Here is a 12,450-nt window from a genome sequence, read left to right on the forward strand (position 1 = left end):
CAACATGAGCCCTATGGGTGGGGGTGGCATTAGTGCTGGGCAACAGGTCCCCTATGGGTGGGGGTGGCATTAGTGCTGGGCAACAGGTCCCCTATGAGTGGGGGTGGCAGGGGTGATAGGCAACAGGTCCCCTATGGGTGGGGCTGGCAGTGGTTCTGGGCAACAGGTCCCCTATGTGTGGGGGTGGCAGTAGTGCTGGGCAACAGGTCCCCTATGTGTGGGGGTGGCAGTAGTGATGGGCAACATGAGCCCTATGGGTGGGGGTGGCAGGGGTGATGGGCAACAGGTCCCCTATGGGTGGGGTGGCAGGGGTGATGGGCAACAGGTCCCCTATGAGTGGGGGTGGCAGTAGTGCTGGGCAACATGAGCCCTATGGGTGGGGGTGGCAGTAGTGCTGGGAAACATATGCCCTATGAGTGGGGGTGGCAGGGGTGATGGGCAACAGGTCCTCTATGGGTGGGGGTGGCAGTAGTGCTGGGCAACACGTCCCCTATGGGTGGGGGTGGCAGTAGTGCTGGGCAACAGGTCCCCTATGGGTGGGGGTGGTAGTAGTGCTGGGCAACATATGCCCTATGAGTGGGGGTGGCATGGGTGATGAGCAACATATGCCCTATGAGTGGGGGTGGCAGGGGTGATGGGAAACAGGTCCCCTATGTGTGGGGGTGGCAGTAGTGCTGGACAACAGGTCCCCTATGGGTGGGGGTAGCAGTAGTGCTGGGCAACATATGCCCTATGAGTGGGGGTGGCAGGGGTGATGGGCAACAGGTCCCCTATGGGTGGAGATGGCAGTAGTGCTGGGCAACATATGCCCTATGAGTGGGGGTGGCATGGGTGATGAGCAACATATACCCTATGAGTGGGGGTGGCAGGGGTGATGGGAAACAGGTCCCCTATGTGTGGGGGTGGCAGTAGTGCTGGGCAACAGGTCCCCTATGGGTGGGAATGGCAGTAGTGCTGGGCAACATATGCCCTATGAGTGGGGGTGGCAGTAGTGCTGGGCAACAGGTGCCCTATGGGTGGGGTGGCAGTAGTGATGGGCAACAGGTCCCCTATGAGTGGGAGTGGCAGTAGTGCTGGGCAACATGAGCCCTATGGGTGGGGGTGGCAGTAGTGCTGGGCAACATATGCCCTATGAGTGGGGGTGGCAGGGGTGATGGGCAACAGGTCCCTTATGGGTGGGGGTGGCAGTAGTGCTGGGCAACAGGTCCCCTATGGGTGGGGGTGGCAGTAGTGCTGGGCAACATATGCCCTATGAGTGGGGGTGGCAGGGGTGATGGGCAACAGGTCCCCTATGGGTGGGAGTGGCAGTAGTGCTGAGCAACAGGTCCCCTATGAGTGGGTGTGGCAGGGGTGATGGGCAACATAAGCCCTATGAGTGGGGGTGGTAGTGGTGATGGCCATGCAACCCCTATGGTGGCCTGTTGTTAGTGGCCAGGATGTGGATCCCCTGTGTGTGTGTGCCATTTTGCGGGTACGTGTCGTTTGTTTGTGTGGTAGGTGTCTGACTTACTGTCTGCGCCGTCGGCGTCGGTTTCTGATCCGGTCATAGATGTAGAGTACTGGTATGACCTGCGCGAGGGGTTTCATGATGTGTTTGTCTCGTACACACTGCTTGTTGCTCCGTCTCGTACCCGTTGCAAGCTGGTCAGTCTCGTAGCCGTGGATTGAGTTGTGGCGCGAATCGTAGCTGACATGCTTGTTTTCCGGATGCTGTGACATGCTGTACGTGGCGACCCGTCCGGCGCGTAGGAAGTACACATCGTACTTGTCAAGGCGGATACTGCTGTGGATACTGCTTCCGGGCGACTCGGTTCGACGTTCGGAGTTACGGCTCAGACGGAGAATGAATCTTGAATCACAGCCTATGTGTCGGTCGTGTTTTTGGCAGTTATGCGCATCATACTTCATCTACAGGACGGACCGGCCATGGGTGCGTGTCGTTCGCACGGTAAGGCTACGGACAGCTCTCCGAGAGCTGTCCGACCGGGATCGGAATCGACCCCTTAATATTAACTGGAGTGGGAATAGTAAATTATATATCTTAATTGTCCAGCACCTTTCCCTGACTTAATACTTATTGGAGTGGGAATAGAAAATTATATATCTTTAGTGTCCAGCATCTTCCCTGACTTAATACTAACTGGAGTGGGAATAGTACATTATATATCTTTAGTGTCCAGAACCTTCCCTGACTTAGGGGCCCATTAGGATGTAGGGCGGATCGCTACCGCCCACATGGTGGAGGCGATCCACCCAACATCCTTCCCCGCCCTCCACCCATCCATATTAGCATGGGGGGGCGGAAACATACCTAAAGGCATGTGTAATTCTCTGCCGGGGCCCGTTGTGGGCCCCCGGGGTATTGGCAGCGTGGGGGGTGCACATGGGTGGTACCTATGGTACCCCCCTGCATAGTCATGGACATGGTGGCAGGCACCTCGCGGTGCCTGTCACCTTGTGCATGACAATGCACGCAGTGCATTCCCAGCATTGTGACGGGCAGTGCTGTGAGCACCGCCTGCCACAATGCTGGGAATGGAGGACATCCTAATCGCCAGTGCAGGACCGCCACACCACTGGCGGCCGGTCCCAGCACTGCTAGGGTGGCGGGCGGACGGAGGGTGGCGGGCAGACGGAAGTCCGCCTGCCATCCTAATGGACCTCATAATTTTAACTGGAGTGGGAATAGTATATTATATATCTTAATTGTCCAGCACCTTCCCTGACTTAATACTAACTGGAGTGGGAATAGTACATTATATTTCTTAATTGTCCAGCACCTTCCCTGACTTAATACTAACTGGAGTGGGAATAGTACATTATATATCTTAATTGTCCAGCACCTTCCCTGACTTAATACTAACTGGAGTGGGAATAGTACATTATATATCTTAAGTGTCCAGCACCCTCCCTGACTTAATACTTACTGGAGTGGGAATAGTAAATTGTATATCTTTAGTGTCCAGCACCTTCACTGATTTAATATTAACTGGAGTGGTAACAGTAAATTATATATCTTAAGTGTGCAACACCTTCCCTGACTTAATACTTACTGGAGTGGGAATAGTAAATTATATATCGTTAGTGTCCAGCACCTTCCCTGACTTAATACTAACTGGAGTGGGAATAGTAAATTATACATCTTTAGTGTCCAGCACCTTCCCTGACTTAATATTAACTGGAGTGGGAATAGTAAATTATATATCTTAAGTGTCCAGCACCTTCCCTGACTTAATATTAACTGGAGTGGGAATAGTAAATTATATATCTTAAGTGTCCAGCACCTTCCCTGACTTGGGTGCCTATTACGATGGCAGGGGGATGCCACCGCCACCATGACGGTGGCATACTCCATCCACAACATTGTGGCGGGCAGTGCTCACAGCATAGCCTGCCACAATGCTGTGGATGCACGTTGTGCATGTGGATGCACGTTGTGCATTGGCATGCACAAGGTGACAGGCACCGCGCGGTGCCTGCCACCTTGTCCACGCCAATGTAGGGGGGTACCATAGGTATCCCCCATGTGCACCTACCAACCCCCCCTTCACTCTGGGGGCCCGGAACGGGCCCCAAAAATCAGAAACCACAAGACTTTCGCCGCCATGGAAAGGCACATCGCCGCCAACATCATGAAAGGGATGGCAGTGTCTTGCAGACACCGCCACCATATCATGCCCTTTACACGCCCGGTCGACGAGTCGACCAGCGGAAAAGCGGCGGACGGTCTTTCCGTCCGCCGTGGACCCCCCCCCAGCAATCCAAATGTGGCAGGGGTTACTCATGGTAGGATGGTGGGCGAATCCTCCGACATCCTAATAGTCCCCTTAATACTTACTGGAGTGGGAATAGTAAATTATCTATCTTTAGTGTCCAGCAGCTTCCCTGACTTAATATTAATAGGAGTGGGAGTAGTAAATTATATATCTTTAGTGTCCAGCACCTTCCCTGACTTAATATTAACTGGAGTAGGAATAGTAAATAATATATGTTTAGTGTGCAGCATTTTTGAAAAATTATTACTAAGTACAATAATTACATGTATAGATTGATATAATATATTTCAGTAAAAAAAAAATATATATTGCATTAAAATAAATATATATTGCATTAAAATAAATATTTCTGGAAATATGTTATGATAATAATTTAATACAAAAAGAATGACACTTGTTAACTTTTAAACATTGTTTTATTTTTCAATAACATGTTGAGGGTGAAAGAATACATTTTGTTCAGGCAATATTATAGTAGTTAGGAAACATAGAAAATGAATACATATTTTGTATTAAAAAAAGGAAATAATTTGCATGTATATGTTTATTTATATACATTAGATTTTTTAACATAAATGTTTTCAACATTTTGAAGATTTACAAAATAGGTAGTTGAATTTTGTAGAAGGAATTTTTTTTTACATTTTTGTTTTTAACAATTTTTGTAAGAAACATAATTTTTTTAACATATTTTTGCAGTTTTGTATTTTTTCTTTTTAAATTTCACATATATTTTTAATTAATATTATTAATTTATGAAAAAATAATAATATTAATTAGTACATTTTAGCATTTTATAAAAATATGCTTTTCAAAAGGTAAGTTTTTTAAAATATTTAATACATTTTTAGATTTTGGAAATGTAGTGTAAATGATACAAAATAATAAGTCATTATAATTATTAATAACTTTTTCATTATTTATTATAATTGTACAATATACTGAAAATGTTACATTATTTAAAAAAAAAATAGTAAAATGCTCTAATAATTTTACTAAACATATAAGTTGTTTATTAATGTCTGTATCCTATGTTTTGGAATTGGTTTCTAAGGGGTCTATTAGGATGGTGGGCGGTGCCACCGTGGTGCTGACGGTGCGTAAAAATGTATTCTACCGCCCGCGAGCAGCGGAACCCACGCCCCCTATATTAGTATGGCCAAACATAGCCCATTTCCCGTCCGCCGCGGTGCGACGCGAACCGCCATCAAAGTGCACCTGCCACCGCGACGGTGGGAGCCAATGGTGACTCACCGCTGTGCGGAATGACGTCCACCCCGCTCCACAAATTAGGATGCCCCAAACAACCAGTCGCACCGCAGCGGAGAAACCGCCTAACCAGAGACGGCGGAAGCTCAACAGCGGAGCGCGAAACCAGAGTCCCGGTTCACACCACCCAGTCCCGACCGCCATGGATCCAGCTCTACACGTTTTTCCGGTGCTGTACCTGCTACAGCACCAGCAACTCATGGACCGCCGTGGACGCCGTCGCAGGTATGCAATAACACAACCACAACACTCAACACATGGGCTGACACAGGGTCCAAATCCACATCAGACACCCTGGTGGGGACAGAAACACATTCACAAGTGCACCCACACATGACCCACCTGCCACCAAGTCACCCCTCCGCATCCTGGACACACATCTTCCGCGACCATGCAGCAATGTCCCGGTCACGTCACTGCAGCGGTGAAGACAAGGGAATACATGCGCACAATGCAGAAGGCAGGGCCAGCGCCAGGCATGGGCAGGGCACAAAGAGCACAGGGCCACACCTCCACCCACCACACGCTAGCACACCCCCTGAAGGCACATGCCATGTGCCCCTCCTGTGCACCCCCATGCACAACAACAAGCCAGGTGAATCCACACCCTGCACCACACAACAAACAACCAGGGTGACAGCCACTCCAGGAGTGGCTGCAGAGGAACACACAGCACAGTAGCACAAGGCCAGGGAAACACATACAGCACAACACCGCCACACTCAGGGCAATAAAAATGAGTACAAGCACCAAATGAACACACACACATACAAGGAACAAACATCCTACTGGACACACAGCCTGCCAAGTAACACAGACATACCCCATACTGACACAGACACATACACACACCACATGCCAACAGCAATGGAGCACAGCAAATAGGAAAGCCAAAGTGGGGTGCACACAAATGGAAGGCCATGGAGACAAACAACAAGCATGTGTACATTAAGGGTGGGCGGAATTTGCGAAATTCGCTTTAGCAAATTATCGCGAAAATGTTAAAAATCTCCGCAAACACGTGGAAATATCGCGAAGATGCAGAAGTTTTTTTCCCGCCCGTTCGCGGTATTTTCTGCGTGGTCGTGGCTCGCCAACTTACCCATGCGGTTGCTCACGGACGCGGCCATCTTGTTTTCACTTGTCTCGCAGTGCATGATCGCGAGAAGAAAGACGTGATCGCGCGACGAATGACGTTACTGCGGGCGCCAACTGTGGCGAGACAGCGCAAATGGCTACCAACAATCCAACATCTCGTGGAAAACTTGTCGGCGAATGCAGGGATTCAGGTAAGGCGATCGCGCGCATGCGAGAATGTATTATTTTACAGCGCGAGCAAGCAAAAAATTTCCGGTAAAATGCGGATTGCGGAAATTTTGACATTTTCGCGCTCTTCGCGGAACGCAAAAATGTCAAATTATCGCAATTTCTGCGAGCGGAATGGAATTTTAGCCCAGGCCTAGTGTACATCACATGAATACAAGGAACAGAGAACAACACCCTCAGACCATCAAAGCACACATGGCTGGTACAGTTAGTGAAGTCAAACCACAGACAGCTCAGTGCAACAACACAGGGAGATAGCAAGGCAAACCAGGTATAGGCACAAGGATGAAAGGAAGGCCCTGAAGTCAAACTGTGAACAGCCACACATGTATACAACTACTTCACAGGAGTACACCAGCAGCACAACACACAGGGCCCATTGACACACTCCATGACTGCCAAACACCAGTAGGAATCTACACACATAACCCCCTCACACCAGCAGCACACAACACCAGTGTCAAACACACTGAAGGCTGGCAATACTTGCCAGTCAATACACAGACAAACAATCACACACCCTGGGGGTAGCCACAAACATCACGCACACACACAGGGATGCCAGAACAAATGTCTGCACAAAAACAACAGACAAACACATATCCCAACAGAAGCACACACAGAACCATAACAAGAACAGACATGCCCTGTGCAGCTAAACTGTGGAAAGGCAATGGGAGCACAGACACAACAGGAGTGCACAACCTCATCACTCAGGAACAATGCACAGACAACATACCACAACACAGACAAGAAGTGCACCATCACAGAACAACACAGCCACTTCAAACAAACAACAGGTGCACAGGCAAAAACATCACATAGCAAACACAGCAGGGCATCAGGGGATGCACACCAGGCAATGACAAGGCAACATACGCACACAGCACTGCATGCACAACAAGCAGTGTGTGCACACCAAGCATACCAGCCACACACAGACATGAGTGACATAACATGAACCCACACAGCACCAATCAGCACAGCACAAAGACAACAGCTCACCCAGGAATTGAAGCAGTACTACAGCCAACACACATACATCCAACACAAAATCAACAGATGCACAAGTCTGGGACAGAAAGGTGGAAACAACTTGACCAGAGGACTGGGCAGCACACACAGTTGAACTGCATATGAGCAACCTTGACTGCCAAACAGCACAAGAACATCACATACAACCCATTGGGGAAATGCCCTGAGTGACACATTGCTCCTGGCCAAACAACTGCACCACAAAGCACAGTGTCACAAATGAAGTGATGGAGAGGCACACACACATGAAAAGCAAGGGGACAGCTGACATCAAAGTGAAGTGTACTGCATGTCAGAAGGGGACATGGCAGGAGTGTACCATACACAAATAGAGGTAGTGCAGACTCACAATGGGTAGGCATCTGAAGCACAGATAGGGGATGGTATGACAACACACGCAACATGCCATACTGGAGGCAAAAAGGCACCATGTGACAGCAATGCATGAGAAAACACAACCACAATGGCAGTGTGGAGCAGCAGGTCTGCACAGTCTCCACAAACAGTACCAAGACACATGAATGGTCAACAAAACACAACACTGACTTGCTAGTCACACACTCTGCATACTCACAAGTGACAAAAACAACAAGTAGGAGTCAGCCAAAACTGCAAGGACACACCAACACGCTGCACAGTGCACAACATACAACTCACACATGTGCATACAACCACATCCACAGGAATGAACAATCTAAACAACAGGCATACAACTCCTGGGTGACACTTGTGTTTAGTTGACAATGCAGGGGCATGCACACATCAACACTCCCGACAAACTCACCCCCTTCACACTGCACACTTCTTGACCACCCAAGAGCACACATTGAAAGTAACCCATGGGCCTAGGATGACTGGCCATCACAAGATGACCACACATACACCACTGGGCACACATAAAGGAAGAATACACACACATGATGACCCTGGCCAGCCTGCCTGCGATCCTGTGTATAGAATCCCACTCTGTGCCGGCAGTGCCCCCCAACCTGACATGTGTACAATATAGCCAACATGAACAAATTAAGAAAATTACAACTGCTTTCCATTTAAAATTGACACCATTGCCCCCACAAGTATCTGGGTCAGGAAGAACTGAAGTCCCTGTCACCCCTGTAAAAAATAGAGTAAGTGAGCCAAGACATTGACCGTGTTGAAGTGGCGCACAGACCATGTGGCGTAGTAAACCATATACACACAGCAAAATAACTTTATTCAGTAAGGACACTGACAAAACAGACAACAGGAGCAACTGTCTTTATTCACATATTGCACAGATAGGCACCATGAGAAGAGAAGAGCAAGGCACAAAATGCAGAGTATGTCCATGAGAAGCTGCACAGGCAAGGGCAAAACAGCAAGGCCAGTGGCCAGTCCAGGTCGCAGAGTATGTCCATGAGAAGCTCCACAGGCAAGGGCAAAACAGCAAGGCCAGTGGCCAGTCCAGGGTGCAGAGTATGTCCATGAGAAGCTGCACAGGCAAGGGCAAAACAGCAGTGAACAACAAGGCCAGTGGCCAGGGCAAAGTGCAGAGCATGTCCATGAGAAGCTGCACAGGCAAGGGCAAAACAGCAGTGGACAACAAGGCCAGTGGACAGGGCAAAGTGCAGAGTATGTTCATGAGAATCTGCACAGGCAAGGCCAAAACAGCAGTGAACAACATGGCCAGTGGGCAGGGCAAAGTGCAGAGTATGTCCATGAGAAGCTGCACAGGGAATACTTGAAAAGAGCAACAAGGCCAGTGGCAAAAACGAAGTGCAGAGTATGTCCAGGAGAGACTTCACAGGGAATGTGTGCGACTGTACCTTTCCATGCTCAGCAACACAGTCAGGGGGTAACAATGTTTAGTACAGGCCCACCTGTGTGAGAGACAGGTGTGTGAGGGTGAATACCACTCAGACTTGGCTGTAACGCGGACTGGGAGCTGGCTGTGTCTCGGGGACTGTCGGGGCACCTGACCGGGAGAGAGCGGCCCAGCTGAGGTAGAGCTATCAGTGGCTTGGCAAGCCGGAGGGCTGCTTGGACCAGGTGGTGTAGTGGCACTTGGAGGCGGAGTCATGCAGAGGGGAGACACGGTGTGGCTGGGAGATTGTGGAGGGGTGCCTTTTCACTTCTTGGGGATCCTAACTGGCATGACTGACTTTGGATCAATGGGAAGTGATGTGGACACAACAGACACACCCACCACCAAAGCTGCATCAGGTGCAGATGCTGGCACTCCCTCTGGGGATGTGCTGGATCCAGCGGAACGCTTTGCCTGGCTTCGCCTTTGCCCCTCCATCCCCTGTTTACTAGGTGTTACCCCTTTAGTGCTCTCCTTCCCCTGCTTCACTGGGCTTTGAATGGGAGTCGAGGTGGTGAGTGAATCTGCCTTGGAGCCCTTCCTAGGTGTACCCTTGGCATGCACCACCTTCTCGATGGACACACAGAAACTGTATGCTTCTCTTTGCAAGATGCTTTAGGGACAGGAGAGTCCTTGGATGGGGATGCCACTGAGGCATGTGAGCCTGAGGTCTGCTTCTTAGCATTTATGCCCCTGGTGTTGTCTGACGGGCTTTTGTCCTTGCGCTCTGGGGTGGCTTTGGTCTTCTGTGGGGATGGTGTCCATGCCCGTGACCGCTTGGGTTGTTGCTGCTGTGTGCTTTGTGTGCTGTATCGTGGTATGTGGACCGTGGTCACTATCGTCAGACGTGGCCAATGCCAGGGGGATGGACAAAGGGACCGGAGCTGGACTGTGAGTATGTGCCTGTTGAAGGGCTGATGTCACTGTGGAGGACAAAGCCTGGACAGTCCGGTGCAGCCCACCCACGTCTGAATGTATGCCCTCCATGAAAGCAACCACCTGTGCAAATGTTTCGTCGTGGTCAATGAAGGCATTGAGGAGAGCTGTCTGGCCTACACACAGCTGGCGCAAAAGGTCCACTGACTCACCACTGATGGCAGCAGGGGGGACAGGGGCAGGGGCAGCCGTGCCCGGGGTGAAGGACACTCTTCCTCTCTTACTGAGGTGAATATGGGAAGCACCAGAGGAAGTGGCTGGGAGGGTGGGCACTGGCCGCTGTGTGGTGGAAGATGATGCAGAGTCCCCGTTCCCTGTGCCCGCCAACATGGATGCATCCCCGCTGGCATCTGATGATGTGGTACTTTGTGTCTCAGGCTGGGATTCCTCCAGCAGACTCCTGTCCCCCTCTGAGGCGCTGGTGACATCTGTGTCACTGGGCTCCTGTGCAGCTGTTGTGCTTGTTGCACCCCCACTGGTGTCCGTCTCTTGTCCCTCCATGACCACAGGAGATGCTGCATGAGAGAGAGAGATGTAGGGTCAGCAACAGAACAAACATATGGAAGCAATGCATAACAAAAGATAACTAAATCTACATGTTGCACACCACCCTGTGCAATCACATTGTGCTAACTCACTATATTGACTCAAACAGTGCGTGGAAACTTGAAATTCAGGCATAAGTGAGTCATGTGATGACCACACAGCACAATGCCCTGCTAGTGGCTCCGTTCAAACAGACACACAAATAGCTCTGAGCACACCTAGGGACATGATGGGAGCACACTACTTGTTGCCACTGACCTATCTGGATGGAACAGGAGTGGACAACACAGACACAGACTACAACATGACATTCCACAATAGCCATTTGGGCGAAAAGACTAGTGCACATTGTTTATTTTTTTTAATTTGATATAGACCTCGACTGAGGTCAACAAATATACAAACATTATTATTAAACATTAAGGGGCCGATTCTGATCCGGGTCGGAAAGCACTCCGACCGAGTCTGATCCGGAGTGTTTTCCGACCGAGCCGGACCCCTACAGTCCGACCGAGCAAGTACGATGCGCACGTATGGTGTCGGACTCGGTTCGGTCGGACTCCCATAGAAGTCAATGGGAGCCAGTTGTACGACGCGTACATGCGCTCCCATTGACTGAATGGGTACGTCTCGAACAAGTGCGCCCCCTACAGTGGGTACGCGTCGGTGCCATCCGCGCCGTTCAAGCCTGAGTCGTACGGCTGCGGGTGTCGGGGGATCCGACGTGGACACCCGAAGTCTGACTCCGGGAGCTTTTGTGAGCCGGACACTCCGGCTCGCACAGGCTGTCCGACGCGTGCATCGTACTGGCTCGGTCGTGAATCGCATTCATTGCATGCCACGGTTAGCTTACGGCCGAGATGTACGGAGCGGTTCGGACCCGGAAACGACTCGGTCAGTGAATTTCATGTAGCACGTGTACGGCTCGTAGTTTTTCCGGCCGGATCGCGTTCGGTGTCCTTCCGACCCGGATCGGAATCGGCCCCTTAGCAGAAAACTCATAACATCAACTTTAAACATTTATGATGCTAAATCCATTCATCATAGCTTCTTAAAACGATTTCAATTCAAATCTGTTTAAGAGTTTATACCACTTTGAAACATGTAAAAACATTTGTGTTCGTCTGGTGGTTATTTTTCAAGATTTACATAGACCTTGTGAAAAAATAAAATTGGATCTGTTATAGATTGGTCATAAAATCGACTTTTGATATTTAGAAGTTTAAAATCGTTAGAATCATCAACTTTAAAACAGCTTTAAGAAAATCTTAAAAAATGTATACAGTTGGCAACAAACAAATTCATCCGGTGGTAATTTCAGAGAGTGATTAGGCTTTGTACAGAAGGAACATTGTATCGGATTTTAATAGGCCTTATATACCTCCACCTAGCTTCTCCTAGAGTAGGATTTGGGCAGAGCGCTAAAACACGAGTTAGATCTTGCAGTCCTCCCTTACATAAATCACAGAGCCCTGTTACGTTTTCAGAATTATTCCACTTTGCTGTATGTGTATTCAGCCTCAATAAGAGAATACAGCAGCGGATCCTATGATCTAATAAAAAGTATGTATATTTCTTCGGGGATATTTATACTATAGTTTTGTATATTCTATATAATGTTTTAATTGAAGACAGTGCTCTACGTCCAGGTCGAAACTTAATTTAGAAGTCATATTCTTTCAGAAGAGCTTCAGAAGTGCCGGCGTCCAAGTTTCTAAA

Source organism: Triturus cristatus, chromosome 3_2 (assembly GCF_964204655.1).
Source record: "Triturus cristatus chromosome 3_2, aTriCri1.1, whole genome shotgun sequence".
Classification (NCBI taxonomy): domain Eukaryota; kingdom Metazoa; phylum Chordata; class Amphibia; order Caudata; family Salamandridae; genus Triturus; species Triturus cristatus.